This window comes from Pseudophryne corroboree, chromosome 4, assembly GCF_028390025.1.
Source record: "Pseudophryne corroboree isolate aPseCor3 chromosome 4, aPseCor3.hap2, whole genome shotgun sequence".
Lineage (NCBI taxonomy): Eukaryota > Metazoa > Chordata > Amphibia > Anura > Myobatrachidae > Pseudophryne > Pseudophryne corroboree.
In genome coordinates, this window is record NC_086447.1 from 696,169,532 (window position 1) to 696,187,891 (window position 18,360).

The window sequence follows — 18,360 nt, forward strand, 5'->3', positions numbered from 1 at the left end:
GCACGTCATCTGCAAACAAAGATATTTTATATGAGTCCTGTCCCATAGTAATATCCCCGATGTCATTATTGAGTCTAATACGGGCTGCAAGAGGTTCAATACATAAGGCAAAAAGTAGGGGTGAGAGAGGGCAACCCTGATGACGGCCGTTCCTTAAACTAAACCGGAGTGAGCTTAATCCATTAGTCAGGACTGTAGATGAGGGGTTAGAATAGAGGGCTGCTACTGCAGTGATAAAATTACCATGAAGGCCAAATGTGGATAATGTAGAAAACAAAAAGGGCCAGACGATGCAATCAAATGCCTTTTCGGCATCAAGCGCCAGAGTGTTTTAGTTGAGTTTATATGGTGAATTAAGTTAACAATACGTCTGGTGTGCATTAGAAGGGGAGTTAGATTGAAGGGACAGGTAGGTTACGGTTAGGTGCCAGGGAGGGAGGATTTGGTTTAGTCAATTAGATTAGGAGGTTAGTGTTAGACACCAAGCAGGGAGCATTAGCTTTAGGCATCGAGGAGTGGAAGGTTAGTGTTAGGCATCCTGGGGAGGGTTATGTTTAGGCACCAAAGAAGAGGGTTGGGGTTAGACACCCACATTGGAGATTTAGGGTTTGGGCAGGGAACATGGGAGGGTTATGGTATTAACTGCAGGGCTGTCAGAATTTTAATAGTCAGGATGCCGATGTCACTATTCTGACCATAGGCATCCAGTCCATCAGAATTACATTCTGAACACCATTGCATATGTATATTTTAATGTGCATGGTCAACTTTTATGCAAACTCTGTACTGTTTGTATTCTAAATTATTACATAAGTTTTTTTGTACTTTCACATTTCAATGCTTTTGTGGAACATGTATGATAGTTTACAAATGTTAGTAAAATGACTCTTGTACATGGCCCTAATTGATTATAATGTGCCTTGTCCATATTTAGGAATCTGAAATTAAAATACATACCAGAAGTGGGGTTCGAACCCACGCGGATATATATATCCACTGGATCTTAAGTCCAATGCCTTATCCACTCGGCCATACTGGTATTTCCACCCAGGGTCTTTTCATGGCAAATACTATTGCACTATTCATGTTTATTTTGATGTGCATGTTTAACTTTGCACTGCTTGGAGTTTAAATATTACATAACTTTGGGTATTTTAATGAATATTATATCATTATTTAATTTCTTCATAGAAAGCCAGGTTCTTTGGAAAAAATGGATTGAAAATATTTTTTATAGCAATATATTTTAAGTTTTCCCTACTTGCCAAAATCTTCATCGTACATATTTAGTTAGCTGAAATTAAAATGCATACCAGAAGTAAGGACAAACCCACGTGGATATGTATCTATTGGATCTTAAGTCCAACGCCTTAACCAATCGGCCATCCTGGTGTGATGTTGTGGAACATTTTTTTATGTCAAAAATTATTGCAAAGCATATGCATCTTTTAATATGCATGGTCAACTTTTCAGCAAATGTTATACAGCTTTGTCTCTTAATTATTACAAAAGTCTGGCTTTTGTTGTTTTTTTGAAAGTATGATACTTATATTTTCATACTACACAACAAGTAAGGTTCTTTTGAATAAAAAGTTTCATAATATTTCCATATTTGTTTATTTTCACCATATTTTTAACTGCTCAGCTATCAAGACTATCCTTTCTTTTGCATGATTATTACAAGCAACATTTGTAGATAGTTGCTATCATTCTTTCTTTGTCCTATGACATGTCCAGGATTTTGGGGAAAACGTATTGTCATTTACAAATGTAAGCAACATCAACTTTTGTACAAGTCCTTAATTGATAACATTGTCCCTCATACATATTTAGGAATCTGAAATTAACATTCATACTAGAATTGGGGTTCGAACCCACGCAGATATATATCCATTGCATGTTAAGTCCATTGCCTTAACCATTCGGCCATCCTGGTGTGGTGCCCATGAGTTTTTCATGGCACTATTCATGTTAATTTTGATGTGCACTTTGTACTGTTTGGAGTTTTAAATATTGCATAACTCTGGGTATTTTAATGGATATTATGATATCATTGTTTCCTTTCTTCATAGAAAGCCAGGTTCTTTGGAAAAAATGGATATATAATATTTTTTTAGCAATTTTTTTAAGTTAATGATTTTCTCCAAATTTTGAGAGTTTTCTCTAATTGCCAAATTCTCCATCGTACATATTTAGTTAGCTAAAATTAAAATGCATACCAGAAGAATTATTACATAAGTCTGGCTATTTGTTTTTTTTACATTATAATACTTATATTTCTATACTTCAAAACAAGTAAGGTTCTCTTGAATAAAAGTTTAATAATGTTTCCATATTTTTTTTAAGATATTTATTTTCACCATATTTTGAACTGCTCAGCTATCAAGACTGTCCTTTCTTTTGTATGATTACAAGCAACATTTATAGATAATTGCTATCATTCTTTTTTTGTAATGTCACATGTTAAAGATTTTTTAGAACATGTATGGTGGTTTACAAATGTTTGCAACATCAAGTTTTGTACAAGTCCCTAATTGATAATATTGTTCATCATACATATTTAGAAATCTGAAATTAACATACATTCCAGAATCGGGGTTCGAACCCACGCAGATACATATCCATTGGATCTTAAGTCCAATGCCTTAACTACTTGGCCATCCTGGTGTGATGCCCAGGAACTTTTCATGGCAAATACTATTGCACTATTCATGTTAATTTTGATGTGCATGGTTAACTTTGACCTGTTTGGAGTTTAAAATATAACATAACTCTGGGTATTTTAATGGATATTATAATATCATTGTCTACTTTCTTTATAGAAAGTCATGTTCTTTGGAAAAATGGATTGAATATATTTTTGTCAAAGTAGCTTAAGTTATTGATTTTCACCATAGTTTGAGAGTTTTCCCTAATTGACAAATTCTTCCTAATTTGGTTAGCTGAAATTGAAATACAAACCAGAAGTGGGGATCGATCCCATGCAGATGTAAACCCATTGAAACTTAAGTCCAACAACTTATCCACTCGGCCATCCTGATATGAGGCTTTTGACTTTTTCATGGCAAATACTTTTGCAAAGCATGGGACGCAGTTAAAAGGCTTCCATGCAGGATCCTTGCTGTCATAATACTGACACCATAATCGTACCCAGCAGCCATAATAACAGCACCAAAATGCCAACAGAGGTGGGATTAATGGCATGAAAATACAGACTCCTAGAATTCTGATTGTCCTCTCAGCGGGATGCGATCTTGTCCTGCCACAGGGAGGAGGGCGGTTAGGTTTAGGCATTAGAAGGGGGTTAGGGTGTAGGAACAGGTAGCTTAGGGTTAGGTACCAGAGAGGGAGGATTTGGTTTAGTCACTTAGAAGAGGAGGTTAGTTTTAGACACCAAGCGGGGAACATTAGCTTTAGGCATCGGGGAATGGAGGGTTAGTGTTAGACACCCTGTGGAAAGTAAAGGTTAGGCACTCAAGGAGCGGGTTAGTGTTAGACACCCACAAGGAAGGGTTAGAGTTTATGGCAGGGAACAGGGGAGGGTTATGGTATTAACTGCCGAGTTGTAGGTATTTTAATGGTCAGGATGCTGATGTCAGTATTCTGACCATAGGCATATAGTCCATTAGGTTTACATTCTGAACCCCATTGCATATGTATATTTTAATGTGCATGGTCAACTTTTATGCAAACCTTATACTGTTTGGAGTCTAAATTATTAAATAAGTTTTTTGTACTGTCACATGTCAATGCTTTTGTGGAACATGTATGGTAGTTATATATATTTTTTCAATGTATTTTTTTAAAAAGTTTTTATTGAAAATGATCAGCAACCATTGCAATGTCATACATATTCAGGTACAGGTCAAGATAATGAACTTGTTGAAAAAAAAACTCGCTCATATAGCGTTATAGAGTTGTAACATAAAAACATTTTCAAATATTAATAGAATGAAATATATAGTTCCATGAAAATGTAAACTATTAGAGGATAGCAGCATACAACCTACGAAAATTCAAATGTGTGTGTGATCAATCTCTGTTTGTTTTTCAATTATAGTATATAAACTATACCAAAACCGAGAAAAAACTTGGTAAAAATAAAAAGGATAAGGGAAGAAAAAGAAAAATTGTAAAGGTAAAAGGGGAGAGTTGAGAGAGTTACAGATAAGGAAACGGGAGGTTGGTTGTGAGTTTAAGCAAGGGTATTAGCAGAGGTATTAGCAGAGTCTGGGAAAGAATAAAGAATGCACGAGGTACCACGGGGACCAGATGTTGTGGAATTGGGCCACTGTGTTATTCCGTAGACTAGTAATATATTCAATATTAGCAATATAATTAACCTTAGTCACCAGTAATGCCTTGGAGAGTGGTCTGTGATCTTTCCAGCATTTAGCAATCAGAGATTTAGCCGCCATGCTGAAATGCATAACAACCTTATCTTGAATTTTGGGTAGTGACGGTATGGGGGCATGAAGTAAAGCAATTTTAGGAGAGAGATCAATGTTATGCCCGCAAGATTGAGCGATGAGCGCTCCAACTGTATTCCAGAAGGGGCGAATAGAGGGACAGGTCCACCATATGTTGAAAAAGGTGCCCTCCTCTCCACAAAGTCTCCAGCATTGATTTGAGGTCGTGGGGAAAATGGAATGAAGTCTGGAGGGGACTAGATACCATCAGGTATAAACTTTGTAACATGTCTCCCTAAGTGCCACACTAAGGGAAGCTCTAGCAATGCGCAATCTAATTTCTTCCCATTGATCGTCTACTAACGAATGAGAAAGGTCTGATTCCCAGGCTAATCCATGGGGTTCAGGAGGAGGAGGATCAAGAGCCAAAATAGAGTTATAAACTGTTGAGATATTCCCCTTTTTGCCAATTGAAAGTAGACACATATGTTCAAAGGGGGTGGGTGATCTCAAATGAGTAGTTTTAAGTTGTGATTTAAGAAAGCTAAGAATTTGAATATAATGGTAATGACACGATGATGGAATACCAAGGCGTTCTTGAAGATCTCCAAGAGAGGTCGGTGCAGAGTGGCCTTTAACATGGATAAATCTCGTAACACCTCGAGATCACCATGGATCTGCCATATGTTGTTCGCAACCTGGGGGGAAGGCGGGGTGACCCCAGATAGGTGACAGAGGTGAGGGGTATGAAGAAAGATTATAAGTGGTACCGAGTTTGTACCACAATCCGAGGGTGAATTTAATCATGGGGACTGAATAAGCCGAGGCTGGTCTGCAGGACTTGGGGAGCCACAGAAGGGAGTCCAGGGGAATACCCTGAAATATAGAGTTCTCAATATCAACCCTTTTTCTGATCCATCGGGGAGAATGCCAGGACACTATGTGGTTAAGTTGACAGGCGTTGAAATAAGCCTGAAGATTAGGATAACCCAAACTGCCTGAGGTTGTATTCTTGGCCAATATGGTACATCTTAAACGAGGTTTACGATGAGTCCAAATAAATTTGTGACACATTGTTTGCAGGGAAGTCAAAGTCACTTGGGACACCAGTGTCGGGACAGTTTGGAACAGGTATAGGATACAGGGTAGGATGTTCATTTTTAGGGTGTTAATCCATCCAATCCATGAGATAGATAACTGATTCCATTTATCTAAGTCTTGCGTGAGCATTTTAATTATAGGAACATAATTAGCCTGATAGAGGTTAGTATAGGATTTAGTAATATATATGCCAAGGTATTTGATAGCTGAGGGCCTCCAAAGAAAAGGAAAAGTAGAGGTCAAAGTCAAATTAGTATGAGATGAAACATTAAACGCGAGGGCCTCTGATTTGGTATGATTTCTTTTATAACCAGATAGGGAACCGTACAAAAGTAGTTCTTTCTGTAGGTTAGGAAGTGAAATCAAGGGGTTAGAGAGAGTCATGAGCACGTCATCTACAAACAAAGATATTTTATATGAGTCCTGTCCCATAGTAATACCCCCGATGTCATTATTGAGTCTAATACGGGCTGCAAGAGGTTCAATATATAAGGCAAAAAGTAGGGGTGAGAGAGGGCAACCCTGATGATGGCCGTTCCTTAAACTAAACCGGGGTGAGCTTAATCCATTAGTCAGGACTGTAGATGAGGGGTTAGAATAGAGGGCTGCTACTGCAGTGATAAAATTACCATGAAGGCCAAATGTGGATAACGTAGAAAACAAAAAGGGCCAGGCGATGCGATCAAACGCCTTTTCGGCATCAAGCGCCAGAGCAATTGCTGGTGTTTTAGTTGAGTTTATATGGTGAATTAAGTTAACAATATGTCTGGTGTGCATTAGAAGGGGAGTTAGATTGAAGGGACAGGTAGGTTACGGTTAGGTGCCAGGGAGGGAGGATTTGGTTTAGTCAATTAGATTAGGAGGTTAGTGTTAGACACCAAGCAGGGAGCATTAGCTTTAGGCATCGGGGAGTGGAGGGTTAGTGTTAGGCATCCTGGGGAGGGTTATGTTTAGGCACCAAAGAAGAGGGTTGGGGTTAGACACCCACATTGGAGGATTAGGGTTTGGGCAGGGAACATGGGAGGGTTTTGGAATTAACTGCAGGGCTGTCAGGATTTTAATAGTCAGGATGCCGATGTCGGTATTCTGACCATAGGCATCCAGTCCATCAGGATTACATTCTGAACCCCATTGCATATGTATATTTTAATGTGCATTGTCAACTTTTATGCAAACTCTGTACTGTTTGTATTCTAAATTATTACATAAGTTTTTTTGTACTTTCACATTTCAATGCTTTTGTGGAACATGTATGATAGTTTACAAATGTAAGCAAAATGACTCTTGTACATGTCCCTAATTGATTATAATGTGCCTTGTCCATATTTAGGAATCTGAAATTAAAATATATACCAGAAGTGGGGTTCGAACCCACACGGATATATATATCCACTGGACCTTAAGTCCAATGCCTTATCCACTCGGCCATACTGGTGTGCCGCCCAGGGTCTTTTCATGGCAAATACTATTGCACTATTCATGTTTATTTTGATGTGCATGTTTAACTTTGCACTGCTTGGAGTTTAAATATTACATAACTTTGGGTATTTTAATGAATATTATATCATTATTTAATTTCTTCATTGAACACCAGGTTCTTTGGAAAAAATGGATTGAAAATATTTTTTATAGCAATATATTTTAAGTTTATGATTTTGACCAACTTTTGAGAGTTTTCCCTACTTGCCGAAATCTTCATAGTACATATTTAGTTAGCTGAAATTAAAATGCATACCAGAAGTAAGGACGAACCCACGCGGATATATATATTGGATCTTAAGTCCAACGCCTTAACCAATCGGCCATCCTGGTGTGATGTTGTGGAACATTTTCATGTCAAAAACTATTGCAAAGCATATGTATCTTTTAATATGCATGGTCAACTTTTCAGCAAATGTTATACAGCTTTGTCTCTTAATTATTACATAAGTCTGGCTATTGTTGTTTTTTTGAAAGTATGATACTTATATTTTCATACTACACAACAAGTAAGGTTCTTTTGAATAAAAAGTTTCATAATATTTCCATATTTGTTTAGTTATTTATTTTCACCATATTTTGAACTGCTCAGCTATCAAGACTATCCTTTCTTTTGCATGATTACAAACAACATTTGTAGATAGTTGCTATCATTCTTTCTTTGTCCTATCACATGTCCAGGATTTTGGGGAAAACGTATTGTCGTTACAAATGTAAGCAACATCAACTTTTGTACAAGTCCCTAATTGATAACATTGTCCCTCATACATATTTAGGAATCTGAAATTAACATTCATACTAGAATTGGGGTTTAAACCCACGCAGATATATATCCATTGCATGTTAAGTACATTGCCTTAACCATTCGGCCATCCTGGTGTGGTGCCCATGAGTTTTTCATGGCACTATTCATGTTAAATTTAATGTGCACTTTGTACTGTTTGGAGTTTAAAATATTGCATAACTCTGGGTATTTTAATGGATATTATGATATCATCGTTTCCTTTCTTCATAGAAAGCAAGGTTCTTTGGAAAAAAATGGATATATAATATTTTTTAGCAATGTTTTTTAAGTTAATGATTTTCACCAAATTTTGAGAGTTTTCCCTAATTGCCAAATTCTTCATCGTACATATTTAGTTAGGTGAAATTAAAATGCATACCAGAAGAATTATTACATAAGTCTGGCTATTTTTTTTTTTTATTATAATTTTTTTATTTTTATACTTCAAAACAAGTAAGGTTCTCTTGAATAAAAGTTTAATAATGTTTCCATATTTTTTTTAAGATATTTATTTTCACCATATTTTGAACGGCTCAGCTATCAAGACTGTCCTTTCTTTTGTATGATTACAAGCAACATTTATAGATAATTGCTATCATTCTTTTTTTGTCCTGTCACATGTTAAAGATTTTTTAGAACATGTATGGTGGTTTACAAAATCAAGTTTTGTACAAGTCCCTAATTGATAACATTGTTCATCATACATATTTAGAAATCTGAAATTAATATACATTCCAGAATCGGGGTTCAAACCCACGCAGATACATATCCATTGGATCTTAAGTCCAATGCCTTAACTACTTGGCCATCCTGGTGTGATGCCCAGGAACTTTTCATGGCAAATACTATTGCACTATTCATGTTAATTTTGATGTGCATGGTTAACTTTGTACTGTTTGGAGTTTAAAATATTACATAACTCTGGGTATTTTAATGGATATTATGATATCATTGTTTACTTTCTTTATAGAAAGTCATGTTCTTTGGAAAAATGGATTGAATATATTTTTGTCAAAGTAGCTTGTTATTGATTTTCACCATAGTTTGAGAGTTTTCCCTAATTGACAAATTCTTCCTAATTTGGTTAGCTGAAATTGAAATACAATCCAGAAGTGGGGATCGATCCCATGCAGATGTAAATCCATTGAATCTTAAGTCCAACACCTTAACCTCTCGGCCATCCTGATGTGAGGCTTTTGACATTTTCATGGCAAATACTTTTGCAAAGCATGGGACGCAGTTAAAAGGCTTCCATGCAGGATCCTGGCTGTCATAATACTGACACCATAATCGTACCCAGCAGCCATAATAACGGCACCAAAATGCCAACAGAGGTGGGATTAATGGCATGAAAATACAGACTCCTAGAATTCTGATTGTCCTCTCAGCGGGATGCGATCTTGTCCTGCCACAGGGAGGAGGGCGGTTAGGTTTAGGCATTAGAAGGGGGTTAGGGTGTAGGAACAGGTAGCTTAGGGTTAGGTACCAGAGAGGGAGGGTTTGGTTTAGTCACTTAGAAGAGGAGGTTAGTTTTAGACACCAAGCGGGGAGCATTAGCTTTAGGCATCGGGGAATGGAGGGTTAGTGTTAGACACCCTGTGGAAAGTAAAGGTTAGGCACTCAAGGAGCGGGTTAGTGTTAGACACCCACAAGAAGGGTTAGAGTTTATGGCAGGGAACAGGGGAGGGTTATGGTATTAACTGCCGAGTTGTAGGTATTTTAATGGTCAGGATGCTGATGTCAGTATTCTGACCATAGGCATATAGTCCATTAGGTTTACATTCTGAACCCCATTGCATATGTATATTTTAATGTGCATGGTCAACTTTTATGCAAACCTTATACTGTTTGGAGTCTAAATTATTAAATAAGTTTTTTGTACTGTCACATGTCAATGCTTTTGTGGAACATGTATGGTAGTTATATATATTTTTTAAATGTATTTTTTTTTAAAGTTTTTATTGAGAATGATCAGCAACCATTGCAATGTCATACATATTCAGGTACAGGTCAAGATAATGAACTTGTAGAAAAAAAACTCGCTCATATAGCGTTATAGAGTTGTAACATAAAAACATTTTCAAATATTAATAGAATGAAATATATAGTTCCATGAAAATGTAAACTATTAGAGGATAGCAGCATACAACCTGCGAAAATTCAAATGTGTGTGTGATCAATCTCTGTTTGTTTTTCAATTATAGTATATAAACTATACCAAAACCAAGATAAAACTTGGTAAAAATAAAAAGGATAAGGGAAGAAAAAGAAAAAGTGCAAAGATAAAAGGGGAGAGTTGAGAGAGTTACAGATTAGGAAACGGAAGGTTGGTTGTGAGTTTAAGCAAGGGTATTAGCAGAGGTATTAGCAGAGTCTGGGAAAGAATAAAGAATGCACGAGGTACCACGGGGACCAGATGTTGTGGAATTGGGCCACTGTGTTATTCCGTAGACTAGTAATATATTCAATATTAGCAATATAATTAATCTTAGTCACCAGTAATGCCTTGGAGAGTGGTCTGTGATCTTTCCAGCATTTAGCAATCAGAGATTAGCCGCCATGCAGAATTGCATAACAACCTTATCTTGAATTTTGGGTAGTGACGGTATGGGGGCATGAAGTAAAGCAATTTTAGGAGAGAGATCAATGTTATGCCCGCAAGTTTGAGCGATGAGCGCTCCAACTGTATTCCAGAAGGGGCGAATAGAGGGACAGGTCCACCATATGTTGAAAAAGGTGCCCTCCTCTCCACAAAGTCTCCAGCATTGATTTGAGGTCGTGGGGAAAATGGAATGAAGTCTGGAGGGGACTAGATACCATCTGGTATAAACTTTGTAACATGTCTCCCTAAGTGCCACACTAATGGAAGCTCTAGCAATGCACAATTTAATTTCTTCCCATTGATCGTCTTCTAACAGATGAGAAAGGTCTGATTCCCAGGCTAATTCATGGGGTTCACGAGGAGGAGGATCTAGAGCCAAAATAGAGTTATAAATTGTTGAGATATTCCCCTTTTTTCCAATTGAAAGTAGACACGTATGTTTAAAGGGGGTGGGCGATCTCAAAAGAGTAGTTTTAAGTTGTGATTTAAGAAAGTTAAGAATTTGAATATAATGGTAATGACACGATGATGGAATACCCTACCTCTCCCCCTCAGACTCTCCACCTCTCTACAAAACTTCAAACGGGCTCTCAAGACCCACTTCTTCACCAAACCCAAATCTCATCCTAAACCTCTGTTCCACGCTCTCTATGTACCCCATCTGTCTCACCCCTGTCTGTCTACCCCTCCCCTTTAGAATGTAAGCTCTCACGAGCAGGGCCCTCTTCCCTCATGTGCTTACCCTTTTCTTACTTTAATCGTCTTCAGCTGCACCAAATCCAGCAGTCTTTTGCCACCTGATACTTATTCAAGTGTCATCTGCTGATGTAGCTATGTTTATTTACCCTGTATTTGTCCTATATTGTCGTCAACTGTAAGTTGCTGTTTTCCTGTTTGATTATTTGTTTATGTACTCTGCAATTGGGCACTGCGAACCCTTGTGGCGCCATATAAATAAAGGATAATAATAAATAAATAAATAACAAGGCGTTCTTGAAGATCTCCAAGAGAGATCGGTGCAGAGTGGCCTTTAACATGGATAAATCTCGTAACACCTCGAGATCGCCATGGATCTGCCATATGTTGTTCGCAACCTGGGGGGAAGGCGGGGTGACCCCAGATAGGTGACAGAGGTGAGGGGTATGAAGAAAGATTATAAGTGGTGCCGAGTTTGTCCCACAATCCGAGGGTGAATTTAATCGTGGGGACTGAATAAGCCGAGGCTGGTCTGCAGGACTTGGGGAGCCACAGAAGGGAGTCCAGGGGAATACCCTGAAATATAGAGTTCTCAATATCAACCCTTTTTCTGATCCATCGGGGAGAATGCCAGGACACTATGTGGTTAAGTTGACAGGCGTTGAAATAAGCCTGAAGATTAGGATAACCCAAAACGTCTGAGGTTGTATTATTGGCCAATATGGTACATTTTAAACGAGGTTTACGATGAGCCCAAATACATTTGTGACACATTGTTTGCAGGGAAGTCAAAGTCACTCGGGACACCAGTGTCGGGACAGTTTGGAACAGATAAAGGATACAGGGTAGGAAGTTCATTTTTAGGGCGTTAATCCATCCAATCCATGAGATAGATAACCGATCACATTTATCTAAGTCTTGCGTGAGCATTTTAATTATAGGAACATAATTAGCCTGATAGAGGTTAGTATAGGATTTAGTAATATATATGCCAAGGTATTTGATAGCTGAGGGCCTCCAAAGAAAAGGAAAAGTAGAGGTCAAAGTCAAATTAGTATGAGATGAAACATTAAACGCGAGGGCCTCTGATTTGGTATGATTTATTTTATAACCAGATAGGGAACCGTACAAAAGTAGTTCCTTCTGTAGGTTAGGAAGTGAAATCAAGGGGTTAGAGAGAGTCATGAGCACGTCATCTGCAAACAAAGATATTTTATATGAGTCCTGTCCCATACTAATACCCCCGATGTCATTATTGAGTCTAATACGGGCTGCAAGAGGTTCAATACATAAGGCAAAAAGTAGGGGTGAGAGAGGGCAACCCTGATGACGGCCGTTCCTTAAACTAAACTGGGGTGAGCTTAATACATTAGTCAGGACTGTAGATGAGGGGTTAGAATAGAGGGCTGCTACTGCAGTGATAAAATTACCATGAAGGCCAAATGTGGACAACGTAGAAAACAAAAAAAGGCCAGGCGATGCGATCAAACGCTTTTTCGGCATCAAGCGCCAGAGTGTTTTAGTTGAGTTTATATGGTGAATTAAGTTAACAATACGTCTGGTGTGCATTAGAAGGGGAGTTAGATTGTAGGGACAGGTAGGTTACGGATAGGTGCCAGGGAGGGAGGATTTGGTTTAGTCAATTAGATTAGGAGGTTAGTGTTAGACACCAAGCAGGGAGCATTAGCTTTAGGCATCGAGGAGTGGAAGGTTAGTGTTAGGCATCCTGGGGAGGGTTATGTTTAGGCACCAAAGAAGAGGGTTGGGGTTAGACACCCACATTGGAGGATTAGGGTTTGACTGTTACTTGTTACATAAGTCTGGTAATTGTTGTTTTTTTAAAAGTATGATACTTATATTTCTATTCTTCACAAGTAAGGCTCTTATGAATAAAAAGTTTTATAATAATTCCATATTTGTTTAAAGACATTAATTTTCACCACATTTCGAACTGCTCATCTATCAAGACTGTCCTTTCTTTTGAATGATTACAAGCAACATTTGTAGATAGTTGCTATCATTCTTTTTTTGCCCTGTCACATGTCAAGGATTTTGTGGAACAAGTATGGTGGTTTACAAATGCAAGCAACATCAACTTTTGTACATGTCCTTAATTAATAAAGTTATTCCTAGTACATATTTAGGAATCTGAAATTAACATGCATACCAGAATTGGGGTTTGATCCCATGCAGATATATATCCATTGGATCTTAAGTCAAATGCCTTAACCATGCAGCCATCCTGGTGTGGTGCCCAGTAGCTTTTCATGGCAAATACTAATGCACTATTCATGTTAACAATGATGTGCATGGTTAACTTTGTACTGTTTGGAGTTTAAAATATTACATAACTGGGTATTTTAATGGATATTAGGATATCATTGTTAACTTACTTTATAGAAAATCAGTTTCTTTGGAGAAAATGGATTGAAAATATTTTTTTATGAAAGTACTGTAGCTTAAGTTATTGACTTTCACCATAGTTTGAAAGTTTTCCCTATTTAACAAATTCTTCCTCATTTGGTTAGCTGAAATTGAAATACAAACCAGAAGTGGGGATCTATCCCATGCAGATGTAAATCCATTGAATCTTAAGTCCAACACCTTAACCACTCAGCCATCCTGATGTGAGGCTTTTGACATTTTCATGGCAAATACTTTTGCAAAGCATAGGACCCAGTTAAAAGGCTTCCGTGCGGGATCCTGGCTATCATAATACTGACACCATAATCGTACCCACCAGCCATAATAACGGCACCAAAATGCCAACAGAGGTGGGATTAACAGCATGAAAATACTGACACCTAGAAATTCTGAATGTCCTCTCAGCAGGATGTAATCTTGTCCTGCCACAGGGAGGGGGAAGGTTAGGTTTAGGCATTAGAAGGGGGGTTACGGTGTAGGGACAGGTAGGTTAGATTTAGGTACCAGGGAGGGAGGGTTTGGTTTAGTCACTTAGAAGAGGAGGTTAGTGTTAGACACCAAGCAGGGAGCATTAGCTTTAGGCATTGGGGAATGGAGGGTTAGTGTTAGGCATCCCGGGGAGGGTAAGGTTTAGGCACCCAAGGAGAGGGTGTAAGGGTTAGACACCCAAAAGGGAGGATTAGGTTTAGGGCAGGGAACATGGAAGGGTTATGGTATTAACTGCAGGGCTGTCAGGATTTTAATGGTCAGGTTGCTGATGTCGGTATTCTGACCATAGGCATCCAGTCCATCAGGATTACATTCTGAACCCCATTGCATATGTATATGTTAATTTGCATGGTCAACTTTTATGCAAACTTTGTACTGTTTGGAGTCTAAATTATTACATAAGTTTATTTGCACTGTCACATTTCAATGCTTTTGTGGAACATGTATGGTAGTTTACAAATGTAAACAAAATGACTCTTGTACATTTCCCTATTCGATTATATTGTTCCTTGTACATAGTTTGGAATCCGAAATGAAAATACATACCAGAAGTGGGTTTCGAACCCACGCGGATATATATCCATTGGATCTTAAGTTTAACACCTTAACCACTCTGCCATCCTGGTATGTTGCCCTAGGTATTTTCATGGCAAATACTATTGCACTATTCATGTTTATTTTCCTGTGCATTGTTAACTTTGAATCGCTTGGAGTTTAAAATATTACATAACTTTTGGTATTTTAATGGATATTATGATATCATTGTTTCTTTTCTTCATAGAAAGCCAGGTTCTTTGAAAAAATGGATTGAAAATATTTTTTTTAGCAATGTAATTTAAGTTAATGATTTTCACAGAATTTTTTGAGTTTTCCCTAATTGCCGAAATCTTCATCGTAAATATTTAGTTAGCTGAAATTAAAATGCATACCAGAAGTAAGGATCGAACCCAAGCGGATATGTATCCATTGGATCTTAAGTCTAATGCCTTAACCACTCCGCCATCCTGGTGTGATTGTCATGTCAAATACTATTGCAAAGCATATGTACCTTTTAATGTGCATGGGCAATTATTCAGCAAACTTTATACTGCTTTGACTGTTACTTATTACATATGTCTGGTAATTGTTTTTTTTTTTTTTAAGTATGATACTTATATTTCTATTCTTCACAAGTAAGGCTCTTATGAATAAAAAGCTTTATAATAATTCCATATTTGTTTAAAGACATTAATTTTCACCACATTTCGAACTGCTCATCTATCAAGACTGTCCTTTCTTTTGAATGATTACAAGCAACATTTGTAGATAGTTGCTATCATTCTTTTTTGCCCTGTCACATGTCAAGAATTTTGTGGAACAAGTATGGTGGTTTACAAATGCAAGCAACATCAACTTTTGTACATGTCCTTAATTAATAAAGTTATTCCTAGTACATATTTAGGAATCTGAAATTAACATGCATACCAGAATTTGGGTTTGATCCCATGCAGATATATATCCATTGGATCTTAAGTCAAATGCCTTAACCATGCAGCCATACTGGTGTGGTGCCCAGGAGCTTTTCATGGCAAATACTAATGCACTATTCATGTTAATTATGATGTGCATGGTTAACTTTGTACTGTTTGGAGTTTAAAATATTACATAACTGGGTATTTTAATGGATATTAGGATATCATTGTTTACTTTCTTTATAAAAAATCAGTTTCTTTGGAGAAAATGGATTGAAAATATTTTTGATCAAAGTACTGTAGCTTAAGTTATTGACTTTCACCATAGTTTGAAAGTTTTCCCTAATTGACAAATTCTTCCTCATTTGGTTAGCTGAAATTGAAATACAAACCAGAAGTGGGGATCTATCCCATGCAGATGTAAATCCATTGAATTTTAAGTCCAACACCTTAACCACTCGGCCATCCTGATGTGAGGCTTTTGACATTTTCATGGCAAATACTTTTGCAAAGCATGGTACCCAGTTAAAAGGCTTCCGTGCGGGATCCTGGCTATCATAATACTGACACCATAATCGTACCCACCAGCCAAAATAACTGCACCAAAATGCCAACAGAGGTGGGATTAACAGCATGAAAATACTGACACCTAGAATTCTCAATGTCCTCTCAGCAGGATGTAATCTTGTCCTGCCACGGGGAGGGGGGAGGATAGGTTTAGGCATTAGAAGGGGGGTTACGGTGTAGGGACAGGTCGGTTAGAGTTAGGTACCAGGGAGGGAGGGTTTGGTTTAGTCACTTAGAAGAGGAGGTTAGTGTTAGACACCAAGCAGGGAGCATTAGCTTTAGGCATTGGGGAATGGAGGGTTAGTGTTAGGCATCCCGGGGAGGGTAAGGTTTAGGCACCAAAGGAGAGGGTGTAAGGGTTAGACACCCAAAAGGGAGGATTAGGGTTAGGGCAGGGAACATGGAAGGGTTATGGTATTAACTGCAGGGCTGTCAGGATTTTAATGGTCAGGTTGCTGATGTCGGTATTCTGACCATAGGCATCCAGTCCATCAGGATTACATTCTGAACCCCATTGCATATGTATATGTTAATGTGCATGGCCAACTTTTATGCAAACTTTGTACTGTTTGGAGTCTAAATTATTACATAAGTTTATTTGCACTGTCACATTTCAATGCTTTTGTGGAACATGTATGGTAGTTTACAAATGTAAACAAAATGACTCTTGTACATTTCCCTATTCGATTATATTGTTCCTTGTACATATTTAGGAATCTGAAATTAAAATACATACCAGAAGTGGGGTTCGAACCCACGCGGATATATATCCATTGGATCTTAAGTCAAACACCTTAACCACTCTGCCATCCTGGTATGTTGCCCTGGGTATTTTCATGGCAAATACTATTGCACTATTCATGTTTATTTTCCTGTGCATTGTTAACTTTGAACCGCTTGGGGTTTAAAATATTACATTACTTTTGGTATTTTAATGGATATTATGATATCATTGTTTCTTTTCTTCATAGAAAGCCAGGTTCTTTGAAAAAATGGATTGAAAATATTTTTTTAGCAATGTAATTTAAGTTAATGATTTTCACAGAATTTTGAGAGTTTTCCCTAATTGCCGAAATCTTCATCGTAAATATTTAGTTAGCTGAAATTAAAATGCATACCAGAACCAGATTGAACCCAAGCGGATATGTATCCATTGTATCTTAAGTCCAACGCCTTAACCACTCGGCCATCCTGGTGTGATTGTCATGTCAAATACTATTGCAAAGCATATGTACCTTTTAATGTGCATGGGCAATTATTCAGCAAACTTTATACTGCTTTGACTGTTACTTATTACATATGTCTGGTAATTGTTTTTTTTTTAAAGTATGATACTTATATTTCTATTCTTCACAAGTAAGGCTCTTATGAATAAAAAGTTTTATAATAATACCATATTTGTTTAAAGACACTAATTTTCACCACATTTCGAACTGCTCATCTATCAAGACTGTCCTTTCTTTTGAATGATTACAAGCAACATTTGTAGATAGTTGCTATCATTCTTTTTTGCCCTGTCACATGTCAAGAATTTTGTGGAACAAGTATGGTGGTTTACAAATGCAAGCAACATCAACTTTTGTACATGTCCTTAATTAATAAAGTTATTCCTTGTACATATTTAGGAATCTGAAATTAACATGCATACCAGAATTGGGGTTTGATCCCATGCAGATATATATCCATTGGATCTTAAGTCAAATGCCTTAACCTTGCAGCCATCCTGGTGTGGTGCCCAGGAGCTTTTCATGGCAAATACTAATGCACTATTCATGCTAATTATGATGTGCATGGTTAACATTGTACTGTTTGGAGTTTAAAATATTACATAACTGGGTATTTTAATGGATATTAGGATATCATTGTTAACTTACTTTATAGAAAATCAGTTTCTTTGGAGAAAATGGATTGAAAATATTTTTTGATCAAAGTACTGTAGCTTCAGTTACTGACTTTCACCATAGTTTGAAAGTTTTCCCTAATTGACAAATTCTTCCTCATTTGGTTAGCTGATATTGAAATACAAACCAGAAGTGGGGATCTATCCCATGCAGATGTAAATCCATTGAATCTTAAATCCAACATCTTAACCACTCGGCCATCCTGATGTGATGCTTTTGACATTTTCATGGCAAATACTTTTGCAAAGCATGGGACCCAGTTAAAAGGCTTCCGTGTGGGATCCTGGCTATCATAATACTGACACCATAATCGTACCCACCAGCCATAATAACGGCACCAAAATGCCAACAGAGGTGGGATTAACAGCATGAAAATACTGACACCTAGAATTCTGAATGTCCTCTCAGCAGGATGTAATCTTGTCCTGCCACAGGGAGGGGGAAGGTTAGGTTTAGG

The 18,360-nt window shown here is 37.5% G+C and overlaps 4 non-coding genes across 4 annotated transcripts; all 4 read right to left on the reverse strand.

Moving 5' to 3' along the window:
• Positions 1-954: 954 nt before the first annotated feature.
• On the reverse strand, positions 955-1,039 carry TRNAL-UAA (transfer RNA leucine (anticodon UAA)). Its single transcript has one exon. It is a non-coding gene; the product is annotated as a tRNA-Leu (tRNA).
• Positions 1,040-6,860: 5,821 nt separating this feature from the next.
• TRNAL-UAA (transfer RNA leucine (anticodon UAA)) lies at positions 6,861-6,945 on the reverse strand. Its single transcript has one exon. It is a non-coding gene; the product is annotated as a tRNA-Leu (tRNA).
• Positions 6,946-14,527: 7,582 nt separating this feature from the next.
• TRNAL-UAA (transfer RNA leucine (anticodon UAA)) lies at positions 14,528-14,610 on the reverse strand. The gene has a single exon. It is a non-coding gene; the product is annotated as a tRNA-Leu (tRNA).
• A 2,125-nt stretch (positions 14,611-16,735) lies between these two features.
• TRNAL-UAA (transfer RNA leucine (anticodon UAA)) lies at positions 16,736-16,818 on the reverse strand. The gene has a single exon. It is a non-coding gene; the product is annotated as a tRNA-Leu (tRNA).
• Positions 16,819-18,360: the final 1,542 nt, after the last annotated feature.